General features: G+C 42.1%; 1 long non-coding RNA gene across 1 annotated transcript; it reads right to left on the reverse strand.

The window, feature by feature from the left end:
- Positions 1-1,106: 1,106 nt before the first annotated feature.
- Positions 1,107-27,818, reverse strand: LOC146062645 (uncharacterized). Its single transcript, XR_014471442.1, has 3 exons — positions 27,674-27,818; positions 2,218-2,274; positions 1,107-1,868 (listed from the first exon to the last, which is right to left on the reverse strand). It is a non-coding gene; the product is annotated as an uncharacterized LOC146062645 (long non-coding RNA).
- Between the last annotated feature and the right edge of the window lie 15 nt (positions 27,819-27,833).

Consider the following 27,833-nt stretch of genomic DNA (forward strand, 5'->3'; position numbering starts at 1 on the left):
CATTTGCTTGTGAGCTACTTTGAGACACACTAATTCCCAGGAAGTGCCCAGGGCACACCCAGAGCACTGATCTTTCTGGTCCCAGGAGTTATGTTTTACATTCTGTGCATTGAGTGTTGTGCTACAGTAGTATCCAGATGTCTAGGTTCTAAAATCAATAGCTCAATACCATATGGTCGACATACATATATATATATGTAATTGTCAAAAGGTTGACATAAGCAATAGGTTGGCATTGCCATGGTTGACACATGAAAAGGTCGACATGAGTTTTTAACAATGTTTATAATTTTTTGAACTTTTTCATACTTTACCATCAATGTGGACACCGATTGGGAACAGTACTCTAATTGTGGGTCCACGTGCTCAGGTGTCAACAATTGGCACCAAAACAAAAAGGCAAGAACTCATGTGTCGACCTTATTCCATGTTGACCTTGTGCATGTTGACCTTTCGGGGTTGACCTAGACATTGTAAGCTATACCACACCCATGCTATGAATCAACACTTGCCAATGTCGGTGGTGGTGAGTGACGGCGGGAGAGGTCTTCCCTCAGCTGTACTATGCCACCATTTTCACTTTCAGTAGTCACATGGACTCTGATACTAAGTTGAAATAAAGGGGGTGATTCTGGTCTACTTGCAATAATGCGAGTTTGACCCCGTCCCGATGTTTTGGAGACTGCACATGTGCATGGTCTATTATGCGCATGTGCAGCTCCCCTTTGTGAACAGCTTTGCTGACTTATATAGTCGCCAACCCGTTCACAGGGACGGGAATCGCCCATAGGAATGCCTAGCATTTTATGGCCATCCCCATGAAAACGCTGGACATTCCCATTGGTACGCGGGTAGGCCGATGCCTGTCGGGGGCAGGCGGTTGATGTCACAGGATGTCAGCCACCTGCCCCACCTTTGTCCTGAATAATAGTTTCCACTGACTTCTATTTGCGAAGGCAGGACAAATCATTCGATGGTCAGCGACTACCGCAATATATCCCTGAGCATAAGAGCTTCACAGGCACGAAAGCAGACAATTATCACAGATGTAATGAAGCCTAAACATATGCACCAGCTCTGTGGGTGTTATGGACACTTGTCTGCTACATACCGATATGGAATGCTAAAAGCCTTTTGGGTTTTAACCTGCTGGATAGTGCTTTTATCACACAGGATAGGGTGGAAAGAGGGGGCAGCACTAAGGGGCAAGTAGTGTGGTTTGTAAGGTATATGCAAACATGGGGCAAATATACAGAATGTAAGGAGGGAGTGTAGAGAGAGGAGCAGAATTAATAAAGAAATGCCATTACCGAGTCCATCAGCTCCAAACATGAAGGCAGTGTCCAAATATGTCTTATTGCTTGCAAAGGACATGGGATCTTCTAAAACCCTAGTCAGGTACCTCCATGATGTAGTCATGCCAGTACCTCTAGGGGTTGACAGGCTGAGCCAGGTGGACCCCGTGCAGCGATTATCCCTGTCGAGTGCCATCCTGGCCAATCCCCGGTTACAGCCCTGAGCATTTTGTTTCATTTAAGGGTACAAGTTTTGTTATCTTGACTTGAACTTGACGGTTGCGCAATGTGCTAGACTGTCATCAGATGTTGGTTACTCATACCTGATGAAAGGCTAACCTATTACACAACACAGAATCATCGTGAGCACTTGTTCTCTTTCCTTTGGTCCTTTGCATCTGCGGAGAAGACTATTGATGATTTACAATCATACAAAAAGCATGTTCTGATTCATTTCATGGTGATTCATCAGAGTGCATGGTGGACTCTTTCACAAGGTGACGATACAGTCACCAATCATGCCTGGAATCTTTCAACTACAGTATCTGTACACCTGGATTAAAGGCTCAACACCTGAATGCAATATAAAAGAGATAACAATAATGTTCACAAATATACAAACATTTTGAGTGCTTATCACAACATAAACAGTAGTAACTGAAATATAATCTTATATCAGTCAGCCTGTCAGTAACCCTATTAAATACTCAGCATCTTAAAGCAACTACTGACAAAATATCTAATAAAATTCAAAAATAGCAAACATAAATACAGTGGTAAGTAGTGAATGTATTGGGTTCTGTTTATTTTGCCAATACACATCACATTGTCATAAGAATGTCAACATGCTCATAATGTCAACATTGATGAAAGGTCAACACGGTTAGAACAAAAAGCCCCTGGTTGTCCAGAAGTGACTTACCTGGTTTGGTGTGGTCTGGCGACTTCTCCAGTAGTGTCATTGGGGTCCAGCGGTCAGCTGTTGGTGACATACAGTTAATCCAGCGGCAGTTCCGGCAGTATTGCTAACACCTAACACTAACCATCCCCATAGTGGTGCGGCTTGCTTATTCCACTACCATTACCCATTTTGGTACGCCACCTACCCCATCTCCTGCAATATCTTTTGGGACTGTGAGAAATGTCATGAAGGGGGAACACCAGTGCTCTTTCTTGTACAGGGCATTAAAATGTCTAGTTTCGGCACTGTATTTAACCCAAGATATTATTAAGTTCTGTCATGGTATAGTAAATGTACATGTACATTTTTTATATTTAAAGCTTATATTGTAAGTTTACCTGCCCTTCACTTAACCTAGAATGGATTTCAGGTATGGCTCGTCACAATAACAATTAAAGATAATCTCACTAAACAAATAATGCACACAAAAAAAATATTTTTTTCAATCTGTTTTTTAGCATTTACAGACTTTGTTGGAAAATATATGAGCACCTCCAGGCTAAACAGGACGCCCTTTACTAAAGCTATTGTCTGTGCATTTTATTTGTGGAGCAAATTATTACTTATCAGGGGAAAAATGTGGCCATAATTCTGAAGTGCAGGCTGATGGCGCTCTAGAACATTCCTTTCCTTCCCATACACCTCCAGCTGTGCTGAAGCACACTGCAACCAAACACACCATAAATTCAACAGCACTAAAATTACAAAAACATGTAACTCAGAATACCAGGAAACAGGCACAATAACTCTATCACAATACGCAGGCACCATGTGCTATTAAATGTGCTCTCTACTCTGAGGATACTAAACTGAGCAGCCTTGGGAATACCATTACTTAAGAGATTCATTTCTTGCAGTCTAAAATTATTATTGTTTATTTACATGGCGTCATTATATCATGGAGTGGTTTACACAGATTATCATTTGCATGGGTCTCCGCCTCATTACAGTTTATTGTGTGGATCAGTGGTTCCCAAACTGTTTAGAATCAAGGCGCCCTAGAGTACCAGATTTTTTTTCACAGTACTGCTAGGCCAAAAGTTTCATATTAAGAATTTTGCAAAAAATTATAATATTCAATTACGTAAATGTGTTTATATGTTAGATTCAATTATGTGGTATGGGACAAGGTTTGCTTCTGTTTGTCCACATACTTTAGGATGAGAAGCCAACAGCACTGGTTTTGCTTAATGTATTAACCATAAAAAATAGAGTTGGTCCTGGACCACCAATCCAAGTACCAGTGCAAATTGTATTTATTTACAGTTTCTAATATATCGCAGCAGATTCCGTTGCACTTTACAATTGTAGACAGTGATAAAACAAACTGGGTAACAACAGACAGATTTGGAAGTAAGAGGGCCCTGCTGCAAGCTTACAATCTATAGGGACATAGGAAGGAAACACAAGGACAGGCACCAGTAATAGCATAGCAGTCCCACCAAGTTACAAGTCCAGAAGGGAAACTATATAATACATAAGTGCCTCAGAGGGGCCCTTATTCTAATCGGATTGGTACGGCCCGCGTGCGGCCGTACCGCCGATGTTTTTACTCTGCACATGCGCAGAGGTCAATCTGCGCATGTGCAGCCCCCTTCGCCGCAGACGTATTTCGTCCGCCGCAAAGGGGGCGTATAGGGGCGTGAGGGGCTTCATCCCCTCATTTCCCTATGTGTACGCCCCGCGTTTCATGGGCGTTCCCATGCAAACGCGGGGCGTATGCATGGAAATGAGGGCATGACGCAGCTCATGGGGGCGGAAAGCTGACGTCGCCGGATGTCAGCTTTCAGCCCCCATACAAGCTACCACACGGACGATTGTCCGTGTGGTCTCAGCTTGCGGGAGCTGCCGCGGCGTGCGGACCTGCCTTCGATGGTCGACGACCATCGAATGCAGGGGGCAGCTCCCACCATGGTGGAGGCGTACGCCTCCACCATTTTTATGCGGATCGCCAGCCGTCCGTGTACGGACGGCCGTGGCGATCCGTAGGGTGGGCGGGGATTGGTTTGTGCGGCCGGAGCCCCGTGTGCGGCTCTGGCCGCACCAACCAGAATAAGGGCCAGGGTTATGCGTGTGGAACTTAAATATGATAGGCTTGCCTGAAGAGGTGAGTTTTCAGGGAACGCTTGAAATTTTGGAGGCTAGTAGAGAGTTATTGTGCATGGAAGGGCATTCCATAGGGTAGGAGCAGCCCGATGAAAGTCCTGTAATAGTGAATGGGAGCTAGTGATACGTGCATAAGAAAGGCGCATATGCCCCAAGTCACCAGAGGGTTCCATGCCACACAGTTTGGGAACCACTGCTGTAGTCTGTCTAACATACACATTCATACTCTGTAAAGTGCTATAGAATATGGGCGGTATTCAATGAGCCTGATTCGCCATGTTTTTATGGCGAATTTGTGCTGTTTGGCGAATTTTTGACAAAAACGGTGAATCACCCTATTCAATGACCACATGGCGAATACAGTTCAAGGTTTTTTTCGCCATGATTCACCGAGTAGCAATCGCTATCTTTTTATGGTGAAGTGGAATGTGAACTTCTAAAATAAAGTGTTTTGTTTGTTACATTTGGTGTCTAAAAATCAGGAATTTTATTCTGAGGAGGGGCATGCTACTTTTATTCATGTGCTGTAAGCACATGAATATATATTTAATTTAAAAAAAAATATATATATTTTTTTTTTTTACACTGCAGCCAGCAGGGGGCGCCGGAGCCGAGCCGCTCATTACATATTCATATATTCACTGCACCCGATGTTACATCGGGTATAGTGAATATAGGCGGCCCCCTGCTGGCACCCCCGGGGGGGCAGCCTGTGCTGCCTGGCACCCGGGGAGCCCACCTGCCCCCCACAAACGTTCAGGGGCAGGCAGAGAGACTTCCATCTCTCTGCCTGGCACCCTCCTCAGGCTCCCTGCGGCAATCGCCGCAGGAGCTCATATTCGCCTGTCAGGGGCAGCGAGCCCCTGACACGTTGAATACCGGAGCCCGCTGGCTCCGGAACGTGGCGAATGTGCAGCGAATCCTAAAAAGGATTCGCTGCACCTCGCAGGGTATTCACATTGAATACCGCCCTATGTGTGTGTGCTATGTAAATAACTGGTAGTAGTAATAACAATAATTCATATTCAACACCACAAAGATAGTGTCCTGGTCAAACGTCATGACCCTAATGCAGGGAAAAAACAATGCTAGGGCCTATGCTACCCTTATAACCACCTTTTCTCCTCATTCAAAGTTGTATAGAAGTGTGCTTGAAAATAAAGAATAGAACAGTTATATATTTAAGTAGGGTCAAACTGGTTCCAAATTATATGTAAAAACAGTATTATATATTTTTAAAAGTACAATTTTGTATATATGTTCTGTCTATATGTATGTCCTTTACTATATGGCTATGTATTTACAGTGACGTTATCATGCTTCTCTACCATGAACTATTATTTATTACCAGTTATTTATATAGCGTACACATACTCCGCAGCACTTTACAGAGAATATTGGAAATTCACATCAGTCCCTGCCCCAGTGGAGCTTACAATTCCCTACCATATATAAATGCACACACAGACATTCTAGGCATAATTTTGTTGCTAGCCAATTAGCCTACCATTATATTTTTGGATTGTGGGAGGAAACCGGAGCACCCGGAGAAAACCCACGCAAGCACGGCGAGAATATACAAACTCCGCACAGTTAGGGCCACGGTGGGAATCAAACCCATGACCTCAGTGCTGTGAGGCAGTAATGCTAATCATTACACCATCCGTACTGCTGTCACTATATGTTCTGAACACATGAAATAATGGACATTTTTTGACAATGGTCTATTTTTGTGTGCCCTCTGAAGGCTGCATAGACTGCTACAGATATATTTACACCCCTGAATCTGTTGTATTCTGTATTCTGAATATCTCCAAACCAGTAGAACCCTCAGCAACAGAAGTACTAATAGAACATATGCTATAATATGATATCTGAAAGTAAAAACTATTTCTAAGTAGGATATACCATCACTTTCTTTTTTTTTAATATGTAGTACACACAATACAGTACTAAGCACATTAAGAAGGAAAGGGATGGACTAACATTCATACTTGGAGACATTTCATAAAGTTTTGTGGAACAAAAAAAAGATGAAACAACTAGAGCACCAACTAGATTCCAACATTATTTAATATGATACATAGTATGGTCCCATAGTTTTGGACACAAATAAATGGTGCAGCATGGTTGCATGGAACATGCACCGTCAAACAACCAAACAAAATGTTAGCCAATGAATGTACACTAATGTAAGCATTCAATTACACAAGCTAAAAACCTGTAACCAAAAGTCATAAAAGAACTATCCACAATGGGGGTGATTCTAATTAATTTGGTCCCTGGCGAATCCGCAATGGGGACCGATGTTTATGTTCTGCTCATGCGCATAATAGCATATGTGCAGGGCTTCTGTGCAGGCGCCTTCGGCGACTTGCATAGCCGCCGTGGCACTCACACTTGGGGTCGAGATAGAGGCGGGCAGGGGCCGTGCACAAAAATAGTGGGTGCGCCCAGGAAAATTCTGGGCGTCTCCATGAGGATGTAGGCGGCCATCTTCCTTCCAGGGGCGGGCTGCTGAATCACCCCCAATATGTGCTTCATACTCCCAATATAAGAGTGTGGAATTTGCCAAATTGTACTGTTACATGATGATCATATCAGGAGTGTTAAGCCCCGTCCCTGATCCACCTATCCCCACCCCGACACAGCTGGGCACACACATATTGATAAGACCTCTTTCGGCCTTGCTTCTTCTGGGAACTAGGACACACTTGCTGAATGAGTACTTCTGGGAAGAAGGAATTGTACCAGCACAATAGGACGTCTCCTTGATGGCAGGAGTTATGTTTATTTCTGCATATGAACAAGCAATATCTTTCAAACAAAGCATCTGAAATAATGAAGAAAACCTGCATTCTTTACCCAGCATGAAGCGATCTACAATTGTTAAGAATAATGTGCTTTAAAGTTGAGAATTATCCATCCACTTTGCATATTGAAGCATCTTGCAGCCCTCCATAGATATCCATCAAAGCTCAAATTGAAACAAAGCATATTCTGCACATACACACGCTGGCAAACACACAGACAAAGATCTTTCATAATAAGTTTGATAGTGCTAAATATTATGCGCTGTGTACAGCAGAGCTTATGGAAATTGTTTGCTGAGTCTGCTAATGTTTTCCATATGACAGAGAAAGCAAATGAAGCTGATCCCAGCAGAACATACACAAATGTGCTAGCTGTGTGCCCATGGCAGAGGGAGAAATACAGCTCTCAGATCTGCACATTCCCTCCACCTAATACCTAAGGAATGTTATCATGCATAAATCTGCCTCACATCACAGCCTTCTCTGCACTGAACAATGCTTTGTTATAGTTCTAGCAAGCTATTGTAATAAAACATGGAAAACGAAAAATGATGTCCGTGTGTTAATGATTTGGCGTATTGTTTCAGTATCGGGACAAGATGGCAAGGCTGTCTTATGATTGGAAGCTTTCCTGGAGGCTCACATTTTCCAATTTAATGGTCTCGAGATACAGCTGGGTAAAGAGGGAGAGTCAGGCGAACAAGAGGCACTTCATTCCGTCAACATCCGTTCTGCATGCTAAACTCTATCAGTCTGCATGTGTGTTGTTATTACATAACAGTGGTGCTTTTCAGGACAGATCTGCAAATATCTGCGCTGCAATGGCGCATAATGGGTTTATTTCATAAGATGGTACAAAAAGCCATGAAGGACTGAAGTCTATGGCAACCAATCAGATGACAGTTATTTGCAGTCTAGTTTAACTAAAGAATTCTGATATTGGACTGGGTGCTATTTAATAAATATGTTCAACTTGCAGAGCTTTATTAAAGAAGCCCTTATCCTATACAATAAAACGCTAATGCTGCTCCTTGCCTGTATGGGGGAATGCAAGCAATGCAAGTGTTTATTATTTATTTATTTATTATTAAGTGTTGCTCTGATCGGCCATGCACAGCCACTGTTATACTGTTCAATAATTTTGACGGAATTTCCCTTGAACTCTCCTGGGAACCTGATCTGACCCTGGGCTAATTTTTCACTCTATTCCATGGGTCCTCAAACTGTCGCCCTCCAGATGTTGTGAAACTACAAATCCCAGCATGCCTTGCCACAGTTTTGCTATAAGGGAGTGTTAAAACTGTGGCAAGGCATGCTGGGATTTGTAGTTTCACAACATCTGGAGGGCCGCCGTTTGAGGACCCATGCTCTATTCGCTTCAGATACATCTGATCAATTCTATGTGAAACCCCTGACAGCTTCAGATCAGATGGATCTTTGGTGCAGCACCAAGGGTTTTTTTGGCAGATGGATCTGAGACTCAGCCGCACATCTGATCTGAGAAAGCTCAGATTTGGCCTTTTTTCTTCAGATTGGTCTGTCAGGTCCATCTGAAACTGAAGAAAACAGGCCCAATCTGACTGAAGTGCCAAGAGAAAGGGGGAGGGGAGGATTGAAAGAAGGAGGGGTATTCAACAGAAGCGTTAGGTGTTTTAAACTTTTAAACTTAAATACCCTTTTCACATTATCTTTGTAAAAATGATATTAACAAATGTATAGGCTGTTTTCATAAAATGATGACTTAGTACCTTATCTATCTCCATGCTTTGAAAATCCCCCCTAAATATAAAAAAACTGACATATTGCATCATCATTCATAGCTGGTGGTGCTATGCAGGTATACATACTGTGAGCAAGTCTTGCACAGAACTGTCTCAGCACATCTTGGTGTGTTACACTCCCATCATGTGATATTTACTCTACTGAATTCAAGTTAATGTTTTGCATGACATATGTAAGATCAGTAAATAATAACTTTTCATGTTTAAAGCTAACTGCTAAAACTTCCGCTAGAAGGCAGGATCATTTTTTTTTGCAGTTAGAATACAACATGAGGGACAAATTCCAGTGGTAAACACTCAGGGGATAATCCTAGAAAATCTGTGATTGCACTTAGAAAGTAGCGATAGGTGGAAATGATGCATTGTATCACAACAACCTAAATCACCTTGGACTTTCCTACTAGACAGCAATGTCACATTTAATATCTTTTTCAGAATAAATTCACAACATATTGCGGTTATATAATGTAATTACTGAGAAAAAGTGCTTAGTGACACATTGCTGGGACATTGCATCTCAAACTTGAAGAGACACTTGGCATCCGGTCACCCTCCTGTCCGGCCTGCAGCAATTCCAGTGTCAGCCCCAATGATGTGGTCAGGGATGTACAAAGTAAGAGTACTCAGCCGCCAGCCTGACACTAAGCAAGCCTAACAATGTATCAGGACTCTTCCTAAATTCTCCCACATCCACTCACATTACAGAAATCTTTTTACTTCCGCCACAATTGGGTAAATTTGCTGAAGTTTTTTTTTAATAAAAAGGGATGCAGTGGCCCATAACAATCAGATTATCTTTAGCATTTTTTTGTTGTATCCTAGAAAATACATACAGATAGTGGTAGATGCTCAAATTAGTTCAGTAATACCACTCAGGTGCATGAGGGAGGGGTTAATACTGAGTAAGTAAGACAAGATATTGACACCCTGCACCTAGATATAGCGCTAGGGACCCCCAATATACAGAGAAGCCTTGACGTGGCTTGGGGGCATAGCATACACCTACGCAGGTATATGTAACCAATATCTCTGGATTCTATTATCATGTAGTGTTCAAGATTGATTACTAATACCATTCAGTGTGCTGGGGGAATCAATGTCGTATCCTAGAAAATGAAAGACTGAATATGATTGGTTGCTATTAGCAACACCACCACTCTTTATTTTTAGAAGCTTTAGCAAGGCTGCTCAACTGTGTTTCCATTTCTCTAGCTGCCCTTGATAATTCCCAGTTTATATAAGGATGCAAGTGGTAAACAGTGACGCCCGGTCAGTTTGAGGTGTCTGATACAAATGCTTTCTATTATTGTGTAACGTTTCTGTATAATAACAAATGAAGTTTATATATGCTACACACTGCTATACCTGTCCTGACCACCCCGATGATAGCCTGGTATTATGTGCATATTCCTCCATCTAGCAGTCTTCACACCTTCTCAGCAGGTTGTAAAACAGGTCTCGAGAAGCCATCATCCTCATGAAGTATAAATAGTTGATTTGGCCCCGTGCCCCTTATTGTAACACATTACACACCGCCTGCTTTTTCATGAACAAAGCCATTTAACTAGAAATCTCATTTTATTCCCAGTCTACTGCAACCTCACATCCTATTGTGAAAACACCATCATCTGCCTAGGTGGAAAGACACAAAAAACTGCCTTAAATAATAATGCCTCAATTATTAAAGGACACATTCTTACTGGCAATCCCCAACGAATGCCAAGTGTTTTGTCATTGTTGGGGAACCTACCACATCCCCTTTCCCCTGTCTGCTCATCTCATCACATGCATCTTTCATGCTCCAGCCTGGGGCTCTTTTCCTTAATTAAATTTTACTGCTCCTCCCATGTAAATATGCCACACACCAGGTGCCAAGGATGTTGACACAAGCTTCTTTCTCCTGGGTATAACTTCCTTGCACTCACTCACGCTCTAGGTACCTATTCCCGCAACTCATGCCAACCGATGCTAAATCTGAAAAATGGGATAAAGAAAAAGCCTCATCCACAAGTGACTTTCTCCATTGCCTACTTTAATACTATTACTAATACTAATAATACTGCATTATTCAAGCATATATTAAATGGAGATAGATGGATATATTGCAGCCCACAACTCCTAATATATTGCATTATTTTTAACAGGTTCTCCGTGTATTAATATTACATTTATAAACCACTATCAGAACTGGATTCATAGTCCAGAATATAGTGTTCTCCTGAAACTGCCACAAGAACGGAAAAAAAAACATTGTGCCATTTAGCTGTGAAGGAATAGGGGTCTTGGGCCCATGGGAGGAGATTTGCAAGGTCTAAATACTAGACTGAACAGAAACTGTACTGCATTGACTCATGTCACTTGTATTTTTTATGATTGATATTGATTGCACAAGCTGTTTACTGCTATCCTATTTTATACTGGTTCTCTCTGACACTGATTCTTTGTTCCTTCCTGTGTACGCTACCTTAACGACCTCCCACCCACTCACTCAGAGAACCTAATAAAACCATTCTGCATCAAAGTCAACTAGCTAACTCCTCTGTCTTTTTGACTTTTATTTCTATTTTGACAAACAACTGAGTAGTTAGTAAATCAGCTAATAGCACATGTGTGTACAACAGTCTCCTTCATTTATAGAGAGTTTTATTTATACTATGTATAGGGGGGGTATTACTATTTATCAAAACGTGGAGTGATAAAGTGGAGATAGATTAAGTAACCGCCAAACAGCTTCAAAATGTCATATTACAGGCTGTGTATAACAAAATGACAGTAACTAATTGGTTGGTGCTTTATCTCTCTCCAATTTACTCATCTCCCCCATAGTTTAGACTTCTAGAGCACATAACTGTAATCAGAATACCACTCACGGCCATTCAATCAGGATCCCCTGAGGCATCCCGTCCTCTCTGGAAACTCTCCAAGGACTCATAGAATAGATTTTTTTAGTAGGTTGTATCTCAGTATAAGGGTGGAGGTTAAGAAAGCAAGATCCCCTTATAAGTATATAAAGATTATCCATCTTCTGCGTTATTCCCTCCATCCACACACCCACAGTAGTTCTGTATCTTACTTACAGGTGTTTTATGAGATGTGGGATTGTAGGTGTCCACACTCCCCCGTATCAATAAATACAGGAATCTCTCAAGTGGAATAATAAAAAAAAAAAGCTCAGCTGCTAAAGTAGCATGTGCAGGCACTGTGGAGGCCTCCTACCCTTCCATTTGATCAATGTACTATGGTGGATTATTTTACTGAGAAAAGGCAAAGGTTAACCCCTCGTGTCAGGCCCATCCTGTGTTTTCTCCTGATTTGGATGCCATCATGACAGGAAGCTTAGCGAAGGACTCTGGGAAGTTGGAGATCTGAAGCATGGTGCATGCTTATAATGTACATTTATACATTTACTTTCTACTAAAACAATGCGCTAATGGGAATGGCAACCCAAAGCGCAATCCCTGACATATCAACAGCGCTACCTATGAGAAGTCTGCTGGGTAATAAGTGGTTACTCTGCCCTATTGAACCCTTTAAGAAATATACACATTTCTGGAACATTCATTTCACAAATCAGTTTTGCATGTAACATCTCTCCCTGCTTTCTGCTAATCTAAATTGCTCTCATGAAACAGGAATTCCTTATCTCTAAGTGAGTTCCAAAAAACGCTCTGGAAACCATTGCTCATAAAAATTCTGCTGGAAACCTAAGTAACCAGTATAACACGAACTCTTTAATTACTGGGGTTACAGACTTTTAGTGCAAATTTTCCTCTTTCCTCGACCTCCATATATGTCACGTTTAAAGTTATGTTTATTGTATAGCAAGAGCTTGGTAAACATATTAACCGTGACATGCATCTGTGATGAAAGTGAAGCCTCTCCTGCAGTCTCTGTTTGTGTCTCGTATAACTCAGCCTGCGTATGCGGCCTTACTACTTATGCTAATGGAAATTTGTGCTGATAAGAGATCACAAAGACTATTTCTCACTTTACGAATGTAGTAAAACCAGTCTAAAAGCATTTAATGTAAGCTCCTAAATTATTAGAGTAAATGATCTTAAATGCAGAAGAATAAAATCAACAAACTTTATTGGCAAATGTCAAGATGTAACAGTTAAATTGTCTGATTTCGAGATGTTGCTATTCCAGTGTTATTAGGCTGTCTCATATGCAGGGTCCTCTCTAGCAGTATGTAAAATATATGTCAGATGGCATCCGCAGGTTACAAATTGTAACCTCTCTGCACTATGAGGCATGTGTAGAGCTTTGTAAATAAAACAAGTTGTTCGCTAAATCTAAAATAAATATAATTTTGTATAAATAACACACATCCAGTTGTTCCCAACTATTAACAGCGTGCATAAGAACAGAATACATATTGAGGTATATACAATGCTGCCGGCGAGACCCTGATGGCGAGCTATACGGCGAGCAGTGCTGATAGCTCACCTTCAGAGTATTCACTCGCCGTTTCCACCTCATCTGTTCCCAGAGGCAAGGTGGAAATGGCGAGTGTGGCATCAAAATGACAGGGCTCACCACAAATTGCAGCAGGCTCGTGCATTTGCAGTGAACCTCACCTTTCTCCCAATCCCAAACATTGAATATGGCGAGGGGGGGTGGAGGGCAAGGATGGCTTTTCCTTGCCAAAAAAAGCCATCCTCACCATACTAACCCCCCTCACCGCCACTCACCGCCCGCATGGAATATGCCCCATAGTATATGACAACATTTGCTGCTTGTTTAACAGTATAAAACACCCACAATAGTGTCTCGTAGTGCCCTTTTACATGTAACAGAAACATAGAAACATAGAATTTGACGGCAGATAAGAACCATTTGGCCCATCTAGTCTGCCCCTTTTTTTACCCTTCAGGTAAACTCAACCCTTTTTAATCCTTATTTCTTTGTAAGGATATTCATATGCCTATCCCAAGCATGTTTAAATTGTTCTACTGTCTTAGCCTCTACCACCTCTGATGGGAGGCTATTCCACTTATCCACTACCCTTTCTGTGAAGTAATTCTTTCTAACATTTCCCCTGAACCTACCTCCCTCCAGTTTCAGTGCATGTCCTCGTGTTTTATTACTTGTTTTCCTTTGAAGAAAATTTCCCACCTGTACTATGTTAAAACCCTTGATATATTTGAAGATTTCTATCATGTCCCCCCTTTCCCTTCTCTGCTCCAAACTATACATGTTAAGATCTTTTAGTCTATCCAGGTAAGTTTTGTGATGTAGGCCATGAACCATTTTAGTTGCCCTTCTTTGTACACTCTCCAATGTATTTATATCCTTCTGAACTGGACACAGTATTCCAGATGAGGTCGTACCAATGACCTATAAATTGGCATTATTACGTCTTTTTTTCTGCTACTGATTCCTCTCCCTATGCAACCAAGCATCTGACTAGCCTTCCTCATTGCTTTGTTACATTGCCTCCCTGCCTTTAAGTCACTTGAAATAGTGACTCCTAGATCTCTTTCCTCCTCAGTAGTTTCCATTATAGTACCCTTGACACTATATTGAGCCTTTGGGTTTTTGAGTCCCAAGTGCATAATTTTGCATTTTTTAGCATTAAACTGTAATTGCCATTCTCTTGACCAATTCTCAAGTTTACTTAGATCATCAGTCATTTGATTTACCCCTCCTGGTGTGTCTACTCTGTTGCATATCTTTGTATCATCTGCAAAAAGGCATACTTTCCCTTTAATACCATTTGCAATGTCACTAACAAAGATATTAAAGAGCACTGGTCCAAGTACAGATCCCTGGGGTACTCCACTGGTAACATGTCCCTTCATAGAATGCACTCCATTTACGACAACTGTCTGTTTCCTATCCTGCAACCAGGTTCTTATCCATTTAATTGTTTTATAATCCAATCCCACACTTTCAAGTTTATTTAGCAGCCTGCGATGTGGGACAGTGTCAAATGCCTTACTAAAGTCTAGATATGCCACATCTACAGCCCCCCCCTTCATCTAGTATTTTGGTCACGGAGTCAAAAAAGTCAATAAAACTTGTTTGGCATGATCTCCCTGCAGTAAAACCATGCTGTTTTGGATCCCGTAAGTTGTTTAATTTAAGATATTCCACTATTTTTTCTTTTAATAGTGTTTCCATTATTTTCCCTACTACTGACGTAAGGCTCACTGGTCTGTAGTTACTTGCTTCTTCTTTGCTTCCACTTTTGTGCAGTGGAACTACATTTGCTTTTCTCCAGTCCTCTGGAACTGCACCTGTATCTAGTGACTGGTTGAATAAATCTGTTAATGGCGCTACCAACACATCTTTTAGTTCTTTTAGTATCCTAGGATGCACTCCGTCTGGCCCCATTGATTTATCCACTTTCAGTCTTGAAAGTTCTGTTAGGACTTTCTCCCTAGTAAATAAACCTCCATCTACCTTATGTAATGTCCTAACACATTTTCTTATGTATCATATCATAAAAATGTATAAAATATATATAAAATAAAATAATAATAATACACTTGTAGCTTATAGTTGAATAGATTTTATGGTACTTGTGTAGTTTCACGGCGCCAGTATGGCGCCATGCGTCTGAGTCCCCTTGCGGGGCTCGCTTCGCACGCTATTTAAAATCAACTCCATGCCAACATGGATAGTGGGGGTATGAACTATCCATGTTGGCATGGAGTTAAGTTACCTTTTTTGACATATTTCGTGGCGAGCATACACCCGGAAGTAGCCATGCTGGCGCCGTGAAACTACACAAGTACCGATTTTATTTTTATTTTCAAAGCCGTGATCAACACCCAACGCGTTTCGTCTCGGGTAGAGACTTCATCAGGGGTATATTTTTAAGATCTTGGAATTAATAATGCCTATATAGGCCAAGGCTTGAAACAAGACTACATCAACGGTATGATTATCTCCTACTTGGATGATTACTTGGATGATTTCATTCTTTGAAATATGGTGAGTATCTTAAAAAAACTTTTATTTTATTTTTCATAAATTAACATAGGGCAATACCTGAACTCCAATGTTGACCTATTAAGGTCTCCTATCAAATATATATAAACAAATGTGTACACATTATTTTTATTGCAACTTGCATGAAACAAGAGTTAAGGGGTGTACACATGGAGTGAATTTTGCTAGTGAGCGACTTTAACTAAGCAATTTTGACTAAGCGATTTGACTAAATGCACCAGCAATTTTAACTAAGCAATTTTGTCTATGGGTGATTTTGACTATACTAGAATTAACATACTTGCTTGATATTCATTGCAGATCGCCTAGATCCCTGAATAGCAGGGAATTCCAGCAATTTTGACTAGACAGTCAGCAATCTAGTCAAAATATTCTTGCCTGGCAACTCTTTTTTACTGTGATACTATAGGACAATTAGTCTAACCTTGACAGCGATCTTTACTAACCTTCTAAGCAATTTTGACTATGTAGTCAAAATCGCTTAGAAGGATCATTCCGTGTGTACACCCCTTTAGGCACTGACTGTACAAGGGTGGAACTACAGCTGATGCAGCCATCTGTCCCCATTCTGACTCATGGTGTTACTAGTGGGTAGACAATGTAACCTTTCCACAGATTTGTGCAGTTATTCTCACTCTCTACTTATGAGCAGTGACCTCGTTGAATAAGCAAGAAAGGCCACAGATCACCAGATCTATGTCAAATGAGACGGTGTGATATGTGTATGACAAATGTTTAATCACAGCAAATCCACCTTTTCTGTGTAAAATGATGAAATTCCTTCTTTTATTTTACTTCACACTCAGCATTAATCACCCAATACTGCTACCATCATGGTTCCATTCTAATGCTAACCCTCTGAGAAAGGTCTTCGGTTCTCCCAGACATATGCAATGAAAACTAAAATTTACCAAAATGATCATAAATAAAACAATCTCCCTGTATTTGTTATGTAACAAATATATGGGGCCAAGTGTAATAGCGTCCAAGTTTGGCGACCGTGGGGGAGTTCAGCCGCATCCTGTGCGGTTGCCAAACAAGACCGCTTTTACATCCCAACCAAGAAGTGAAAATAATGGTTCGGTGAAGAAGTTACCCATAGCAACCAATAAGCTGTTCATTTATTAAGTACATTTTATAAAATTCTATGCAGATGTTGATTGTGTGCAATCGGCAACTTCCTCACAGGTCCATTTCGCCAATTTTTTAATTGCTTGATACATCAACCGCATAGGTTTTTTTTAAGATGAGCGTTCTATTGAAGATGGAATGTTACCAATAGCAACCAATCAGAATCTACTTATTTTTTAATTAGCACATCCTAGAAGACAATATGATTGGTTGGCCATAGCAACATCACATCTTCAATAGAACTCCCATCTTAGTAAATAAACCAAATAGTAACCAAGATACCCAGCATGTTGATCCATTAAGAACACAAAACTTTATTTAAAAAGGTTTCACATGACAAAAAAGTCACAATTCTTATAAATATTAAAAAGACAATCAGTACTATAAAATTATGCAAACCAGTTTCTTAAAAACATAATAGGTGCTGCCTTGCTGAGACTTGTAGAGCCACAGAATAAAGTCAAACGCAGCCACTGCAAGATGGAAAACAGCGGCCGTTCGTCTGCCTTCGGAGCTAGGCTGAGCAGACAGGGGGCTACCATAGAAGTGTGTGAATGCATTGTATATCCGTCATATATTTGCATTTCTGCGAAGCAGGAGAAAGCAGTCAGCATGCAACTGAACCTGAATCAGGCCCTAAGAACACTGGATATCACAATAATTAGAATAAACTCTGCAATTTAACCAGAGCATTATTGAGGTTCTAAGTGATGATAATAAAAGCTTACACTGGGTAATGTAGATAATACTCGCAACTGATAATAGATAATGAGCTAGATGAAATGGAATGGCAAGGTTCTTGCAAGATCATCTCTAATCCTGACCCTAACACCCCTAACCCCCAGACCTAACTCAACCTTACCCCAAACTGCACCCCATCTGTGGCCAGACACTGGATCCAGATGGCTAAACTCAAATATTAGTGTATAGAGTTTCAAGTGATATTGCAAACCTACATGCCGATAGAGGAAATGTATACATAATAATAGCTGAAATAATTAGAAGTGACAGCTAAGGATGTAAGGTGATTGTGCAAATAAACCTGACCCTAAGGATCCCTGCATTACATGAGGGTTATTCCAGAAAATCGTATAGTCAGACAATAGACAATACATGACAATGGAGGCAAGACAGAATGACCCTCGCCCCATATGTATCTCCTTGGAGAGGTTGCGGTAAGTGATACAGAGTTGTAGCACAGGGTGACAAGGGGAAGTAATTGTGGTACTGGAGTACACACAGGACAGATGGTGGTGTGGATGGGGGTACTATGTGGTACTGGAGTACGCACAGGACAGATGGTGGTGTGGATGGGGGTACTATGTGGTACTGGAGGGAGGCTTCCAGACAAAGGACATATGTGGTGGGTATCGGAGTAGTGTACAGTACTGGACAGCGTTAGCAGGGCACAGGACAGATCAAAACATATGCATGCACACACTAGGGTTATTTTTTTTTTTGCTGAGAGCCAATTATACCCCTTTGAGACATATGCAAAACTCCTGTGATTTTTCACGTGCACGCATAATCCTGGGACTAGCGCATGTCTGAATGGCTCTACCCGGGTTTTTAGTTTACTAAAATCCTTGGTCCTGCACACCTGCAATGGACCATGGATTTTTAAAAGCCTGGGATTGTACCGGGTTTAAAATCCTGTGTAGTATGTCTGAAAGGGGTATTAACCTACTGTACATTTTTGGATCATGGGGGGAAACTGGAGTACCAGTAGGAAGCCCATTTAAGCAAGAGAAGAATAAATAAGCTCCAGATACATAGGCCAAGGTAGGAATCAGGGCCATGACCTCAGTGTTGTGAGGCTGCAATGCTATGTCCAAAGTCCTGTGTAAAGGGACACGGGTTAACCCCTTTTACACCGCCGCTGACCCGGGTCCACAAGGGAAAAACACGGGTCTTTGCGGCGATGTAAAAGGGGTATTGGTACTTGTTTCCTAGCATGGTGCCAGCGATATTCAGTGGTACGGCATCGCATTGCATATGCCGGCATGCGATGCGATTTTAAATTGTATAAGCACCCTATATGATTTTTAATTGTATAAGCACCCTAATGGGTGCTTACAATGTTAAATGCACCCCCACGCCACCCCCACTATCAACGGCAACCCGAAGCGTGGCGAGCGCAGCGAGCCCGCGAGGGGCAGCAGTACGCGTCCTTTTCATACCCCCACTATCCACGTCGGCGAGCCACCGAGCCCGAAGCATGGCGAGCGCAGCAAGCCCCGCGAGGGGACGCGTATTACTTTATAGAATTCTGTGGCCCCTCGCGGGGCTTGCTGCTCTCACCACGCTTCGGGCTCGGTGGCTCGCTGCGCTCGCCACACTATATAGAATCAACTCCACGCCAACATAGATAGTGGGGGTATGAAAAGGTCGTAGGACGTGTACTGCCTCCACTCGCCACGCTTCGGGTTGGCGTTGATAGTACGGGTGCTTTTACATTGTAACCACCCATTACGGTGCTTATACAATTATTTATCTTATAGGGGGCACATTTAACATTGAAAACACCCATTTGGGTGCTTATACAATTGTAAATCGTATACCATGTATATGGCATACAATGGCATACAATTCGATGGTATACAATTTAAAATTGTATAACATCGGCTGCCATCGCGTAACATCGCATCGCATACCATCGTATGCCTTATGGTATGCGATGCGATGGGTGCCGTGCTAGGAAACAAGTACCAGGGTATTATCCTTTTTTTCACCATAAACCCAGGTCTGACCCAAGTTTTGGAACATGGGTCCAACCTGGGTTAAACACCATTTACACTGCACATTGAACCCTGGTTATTTGCACATTGGCTTCATTTACACTGAACCTGGGTCTGCCTTGCAAAACCTGTGAATGGTTTAGGCTCACAAAGATGAGGTCTTGGTAGTGAATGCTCACTGCCCTGCATATGACATCATGTCAGGGACACCCAGAAGTCCGCGGCTCTTTAATGACTTGGGTTGGATAACCTTGGTTGCGTTATTTACACTGCCCCGTTTACTGGGTACAACCGTGGTAGATAGCCTGGTCTGATACCTAGGTAACTTAATCCAGATAATTTTTCAAGGACCCTTTTACACTAAGTAAAACTCTGCAACCATTTTTTCCATTGGATACCGGGGGTATCAGGAGTGTGCATACCCATGGTAATTCAAAATTGGGCATGATGTAAACAAGGTTTTTAAACTCAATAACTCAATTGAACTCCCCTCAGAATTTAAATCAGAACTCTATTTAGATTTATGATGAGCGATATAATGTCAACGCCAGTTTTGATCATATATAGATTGTAAGCTTACGAGTAGGGCCTTCCCACCATTTGACTGTCTATAACTACTCAATTTGTTTTATCCCTATTTCCATTTGTAAAGCGCAACAGAACTTGCTGTGCTATATAAAAAACTGTTAATAAATAATAAGTAAAATATACCATCGATCTGTACAGACTATGAACAAGTTAACTTGCTATAATTATTAGCAGGCTAATAAACGTGTAACCCCAGATGGTTGTCTTATGTTATCAATTAATTTGCCTAGCAATGTTTGCATATGTGCTCAGCTACACAAAGACTGACAACAGAACAAACACAGACTCCTACTTTGCTTTATGGAGCTGTAAGGTTGACTAGATTGCTGACAGATATATTCACTAAATAAATTATTATATCATACCCTCATTCCATGTGTTCAACACATGTTTAAGAAAAATACATTGAAAAAACAATAATCACCTAAACCAATTATTTTCTTTTATTCCTAATGCTCATTAAGTAGTCAATTTCAGGTGCATACTTATAGAGGCTTGTGTTACCAGTAATGAGGCCACCATCACTGCAATATATTCAATCACTAAGGGAGTCCCAGGCCTAATTTTCCTTTTAATATATAGACAGGGCAGGTTCTAGACCAAGTGGCACTTTACCCACCACCCCATATAAAAAAGAACACATCTCAGTTTAAGCATAATGATTTGTATTGGACCTCTGACCCTTGACTTTTTTTTACCTATAATGTGTATGTTTTCATCTTACTTCTATAATAGTGTATACCTTATAGTACATCATTTACCCCTCTGTACCCTACACTACACCACTGACCCTGCTATGCCCTACACTATATCCCTGACCCCTCTATACTCTACACTACATCCCTGACCCATCTATACAGCCTACACTACATCACTGACCCCTCTACAGCCTATACTACATCACTGATCCCTCTATACCCCAAACTATATCCCTGACCCCTCTATACTCTACACTACATCCCTGACCCATCTATACCATACACTACATCACTGACCCCTCTACAGCTTACACTACATCACTGACCCCTCTACAGCCTATACTACATCATTGATCCCTCTATACCCCATACTACTTCACTGACCCCTCTATACTCTACACTACATCACTGATCCCTCTATACCCCACGCTACATCACTGACCCCTCTACAGTCTGCACTAAATTACTGACCCCTATATACCCTTCACTACATCACTGATCCCTCTATACCCCACGCTACATCACTGACCCCTCTACAGTCTGCACTAAATTACTGACCCCTATATACCCTACACTACATCAATGACCCTTCCATACCCTTTAATACATCACTGACATCTCTATATCCTACAATACATCACTGACATCTCTATACCATACTCTTTATCACTGACTGCTCTACACCCCACACTACTTCACTGACGCCTCTATACCCTACAGTACAACACTGACCCCTTTATAGTCTACATTACATCACTGACCCCTCAATGCTCTACACTACATCCCGGACCCCTCTATAGCCTACACTACATCACTAACCACTCCATACCATACACTACATCACTGACCCCTCTATGCCCTACACTACATCACTGACCCCTCTGTACCCTACACTACATCACTGACCCCTCTGACCTCCCTACACTACATCACTGATCCCTCTATACCCTACACTATATCACTGACCCCTCTGTACCCTACACTACATCCCTGACCCCTCTGAACCCCCTACACTACATCCCTGACCCCTCTATACCGTACACTACATAACTTCCTACTCTACACCCTACACTATATTACTGACTCCTCTATACCACTACATCATTGACCCACCCTACAACCTACATTTCTGTGGAACTGTAGGTGCCCTGCCACCATTTTGATTTTAGGGCATGCTAAAACTAAGGGGGTTATTCAGACCGGATCGCACAGCTGCTATTTTGCAGAGCCCTGCGAACAGGTAATTGCAGCAAGTGAAGATGTTTGTCGTGGCAGCCAATCAGATTCTACTTATCATTTATCTAGCACCCTCTAGAGGACAATAGCATACAATGCTTTGAACAACATCTCCACTTCTGAAAACCCACACTTTAGTAAATATGCCCCTAATCATTTATACAGCAGCAAAATATATTTTCCTTCCTTTACTTATGATATGGAAATGGCTATGGGTCATTAAGTCGACCCATATTATATCGACATGCATTGGGTCAAATACTGAAAGTCGACATGGCTTAGGTTGACACATGATATAGGTCGACATGGCTAAGGTCAACAGGGTTGGAAGGTCGGCCCAAGCATTAGGTCATCAATGGGAAGGTCAATAGTCAATAGTTCAACATGAGTTTTTAACTTTATTTGTCCCAAATGTCGACATAGTCGACATGGACACCGTCAAAGTGTATAATAGTCGCTGCGTTCGTCACAGTGCACTATTTTATTCTCCTACCACACCATATATAAATAGGATCGACCTAATGACCTTATATTGTGGAAACAATGTGAGTGTGGGCAAGCAATATACTAGAAATAAAGTACTCCTAATTGTACTGTAATATAAGGCTATCTGACGCAAGCGGTTAGGGTGAGGGCATGTATTGTATACATACCACAGAGTGTTGAGGTCATTTCTAATACAGGTTTTATTTTACCGTAAAGAGATACATCATTTCTTATAATACTTCATTTCATTTTGAAACAATGCAAGCTCCTTGTGTGAGGTGATACTCATCCACAGGTGTGTTTACCTTCTATGACTAAATATGGAACAGATTTCTAATGAGTCATGTGACACAAGTGGCACTATTTACTCTCCAAAAATAAGTTCTATATTACAGGAGTGATCTTGCTATATCTAAATATGTACTGCAGGGCTAGGTGGGGAACGTGCATAGCATACTACATGTGGTATGTCTGACATGCTAATGTGTTTTTTGGGTAGGGGTCCATGCGGCTTACCACCCAGCATTTCCACATCGTGCAATGGGACGCATGTGCGCAGCTCTGCTGCGTGCTCCCAGAAAGGGTACGAGGCCATCTGCAAAGGGGTGTGGATTCACGACAATTTTGTTACTGTTGGGGGCAGGGTCAGCGATTTGTGATCTGCTGGCCAAGACCCCTGGCCCACTGGACTGCTTATAGGTGCAGTCTCTGCATGTCTTAGCTGTTTCTACTTTCCATGATAGCGTATGGTACATTAAAGTTGAAATGTCTTGTAGTTTGTGGTACATTTTAGACTGATAGCACTAAAACAAGCATCCCAGTGCCACAGACAGGCTTGCACCTTGCAGGATATAGCCATCGATGACTGATATTGCAGTTACAAACCATCAATGCTTTTTTTCTCATGGAAATACAAATTCCTTTTGAAGGTGGCACTGCGATGCTTGCTGGCACTGACTAGTGATAAGTGTGATGCAATGGTTAGTGTCCCCTCCTTTTCGCTGCTAGAGCATTTATCCTGCCCATTGGGGGTTACTGCATAGCATTCAGCCTGTTAGAGATTTGTATGCAAATGTCCATCCCGTGTCCTGCTTGCTCATTCTTGGTTTTCCTAAACTCCTACTAATCTAACAGCAAGTCACTTCTGTGCATGAACCGTCGATGGTTCTCAATACTCTGTGGGTGAAATGTAATAGGATGAGAGATTCAGAAAGTGAGAGATTTGGTAAGAAAGCTCCAGTTTTTTTAAAGCAGCAATCATTTACACTGCAAAGGCAAACTGGTTTTGCAGTGTAAATGATTGCCGCTTTAAAAAAAACTGGAGCTTTCTTACCAAATCTCTCACTTTCTGAATCTCTCATCCTATTACATTTCACCCAATAGTTCCAAAACAATAGCAACATACCTTTGATAGGATGTATGTGATGATGGAAACTTAGGAACCATTTTATGTCGCTCTTTCGGATGGCTAGTCTCAATTTTGAAAGCAGAGCAGGGTTGCAGAAAACAGCAGGGTTTGCTGCCATCGAAGATGGTTTAAGCATACTTCCAAAGTTTAAAAATGTCTGCGGCAGGACCCACGTGCGCGCATGAAATTTAGGGGTGTGGCCTACAAATTGCCTCAATCACATGAGGCCACGCCCCGTTTTGCTGCTGTGGGGGCATGGACAGCGGCTCTGTGAGCTTCTGCCCATGCCCCCAGCCCCTCTGCTTGCGGAATGCACTATTCACCGCTGCTCTGCGGGAAACAGAGGGGACTCCCATTTAACCCCCACCACTACGGGATACTGCTGGCCCCGCTTGGGCTGCGCAAAGTCCCCAAAAAATGGAACATTCCCGCAGAAAGCAGGACAGCTGGGAGGTATGTTTTAAGTAAGAGAAGTAAAAGAACATCAGGGAGGATAGCCCTGAGGGCAGACCAGGCAAGGCCCCATCAAACTCAAGATGAGGCAACAGCATTGTTGCCTACCCTCCTGCATTCTGCAGGAGATTCCCTGAAATAACAGCAATGTCCCTCTGCCTGATTAATCTACCAATCTCCCTCATTTCACATAGCCCACATTACACTGTTACATTTTTTGGGAAAAGAAGGAATGAGAGATAGATACAGTACATTTACATTGAATCATCAGCACCATTTGCCAGCACTTTACCAAGTATATTATCTCTTATGGTGCGTACACACAGGGGCGATTATTGCAAATATCGCTGGCAATATGGTCGCTGAGCGACCATATTGCCAGCGATGCGAGTGTGCACTGGCGATTAATCGCCCAGTGCACGCTCCCATTTTCAGCCCCTGAATGGTCGCTGGTCGGAGGAGCATGCTCCTCCGACTAGTGACTTCCACTGCCTCTTCTCCTGGCAGTGTGACATTTTCATCTGCGACCATCTCTGGTCGCAGATGAAAACGGGACACTGAGCAATATGATTGCTGAGCAATATATTGCTTGCAATATATTGCCAGCGATCATATTGCCCTGTGTGTACGCACCTTTACTAACTGCTGTGGAATCTCCTGGAAGATTAGGCAACATCTCCCTATTTTTCTGCTGCTAATCAATATTGCCTAGCACAGATTGCTTAGCATAGATTGACTATGCAGGCAAGGCAACTTTGACTAGATCATAGACTATCATTACTTAGACAAAATCTCTTAGTCAAAATCTCCAGTGCATCTAGCCAAAATCTCTCTCAAAATTGTTTATTCAAAATTGTCCATTAGCCAAAATCTCCCTGTGTGTACACCCTTTTAGTCATTTTAAAAGATTCCTCTAAGACGTAGCAGTATCCAGCCACGCTTCTAGGTGCCACGTTTACAATCTCTTTTCACAATCTCTCCATATATGGAACTAGACATGCCCTTTGGGTGGAGCATGACAGGCCCTCTCAATGGGGCGCTTTGCAAAATTATTTTACCAACTGTAATCTCCCTGAAACTAGTTTTCAAAAGTAGGCAAGTATGGGCAACAGTAAAAGAGGTAGAAGGGTATGTGGGCAAACTGTTTAGGCTATTAGTTAGCCTGTGTGCTCTGTGTTTTAAAAGCAACCTTGTGTTCTATGTGCAAATTACGTATTTTAAATGGCACCATAGCTTGTTTTCTCTTAGCAGAGCATGTGTTTTAAATGCTGGCAATCTGACATTAAGGTATTGGCAGCTTTTAATCTTGTTCGGCAGAATCCTGTTGTGTATTTGAAGTTCAAAATGTGTTAAAGATGCAGCCAGACGTGTGCATTTGCAAAACGTGCCAGGAAGTGAATAATGGTTAGCGCATGGAGAGAAAGAAAAATAGAAAGGTGACAGTTTTCTCATTAACTATTACAATAATACTAATGATAAGCTAGATGTAAATATGTCTGCAACGTTTGTGAATGATTAACTGGACAACACTTTTAATGTTGGCGTTAAGCTTGTACCTTAACCTGACTGGATTCTTAGGTAAAAGGACTTTTAATGAATCTACAATGTATGGACAAAAGTGATTGGACACAGAGATCTTTGAGATATTATTGACATCAAGTAATTAGTAGGGCTGCAATAATTACTGTAGACACCCTTCTTGGCAAACTGTCCACAAGTTCACCTGATCCAAAGGCAAAAAACAGTAAAATGTAGGGGGCGTGGTCACACCCCGTGGGGAAAAAAAACTAAATTTGTGCAGGGTGAGCGTGCAGGATCCTCATCGCACACAAAGAGGGGAATTCACCAATTGGAATGCCCAGTGTTTAATGGGCCTTCCCATGCAAATCACCCGATAACACGGGTGCAGGGGGCGGGCAGCTGACATCACCTGAGGTCACCTGAGGTCAGCTGCCCGTCCTGTTCCTGTCAAGGGTGAATGCATATCTAAGGTTCCTGAGAGTCACTTAGATATGCGTGTACCTTCCACATCATTCGATGGTCGGCAACCATCGAATGATGTCGGTGTCACCCCATAGGCTGCAAATGGATGTTTTGCTAAAACATCCATTTGCAGCCATGCGGGAAACCTGGCGTGCGAGGGGGTGGGTGGTCGGACCTGTGGCGGCGGGCGGCGTATAGTCCACATGCAATGCTGCAAAATTTGCAGAGTTGCGTGTGGACCAGAATACTCCCCATTGTGCATTTATCTTGTTGTCAAAGCAGTCACCCGTATCTGCAAATCCAGCACAAGTAAATGGAGTTTGTGTCCAGTCCTATAGTGCCCTGGTCTCAAAGTTCCCAATGATAGGCAGTTTATTAATGTTTGTCCCCAGGTACCTCTTTTGGTGGCTATGGAGATACAGAAGCTCTTCTCTTCAGGGTGGTTAGCTTCGGTAGCACAGCTATAAGTCCTCCTATATAGTGGCATCCAGATGTATAATGGCGTTGGGATGGCTTCTGGGTAAGGTTGTTTAACTAATGGTGTGCTTGCAGTTCTAGGGCTGGTGCGGTCATCAGGCGTATAGTTTCCAGTTAGTGCAGATGTATAGGATGTAGACAGTAGGGCAGCACCTTCATTTACAAGCTGCCTATCATTGGGAACTTTGAGACCAAGGCACTAGATCAGGGCTGGGCAAATGCGGCCCTCCAGATGTTAATGAACTATACATCCCAGGATGCATTGCATTCATTTTGCTATGTGGCCATGCTGAAACTGATGCAAGGCATGCTGGGATGTGTAGTTCATTAACATCTGGAGGGCCGCAATTGCCCAGCCCTGCACTATAGGAACTGACACAGACTCCATTTACTTATGCTGGATTTGCAGAAATAGGTGACAATGCTTTGACTTCAAGGGCTTTGCACAATATGTTGTTACAATCAATCATTTTAGTTTTTTATGTGTTAAGTAAATTTGGCTTAGACAATATTGCATAATTTGCCATTTTTTAAGCACAGTTACAAACTCTTTTTCTACCTTGTATATGCCTAAAAGGGACTGACACCCCCAATTTCTGTAGCTGCAGCTTGGCAACACGACCACCTTTAGAGCACCTCCACAATAACCAGGTGAGGCAGCCATTTTGGGCACACTATGCAGTATTACCCTGGATGGAACAGGACACACCTAGAAGAGA

The sequence above is a fragment of the Crinia signifera genome, chromosome 3, assembly GCF_055691185.1.
Source record: "Crinia signifera chromosome 3, ASM5569118v1, whole genome shotgun sequence".
Lineage (NCBI taxonomy): Eukaryota > Metazoa > Chordata > Amphibia > Anura > Myobatrachidae > Crinia > Crinia signifera.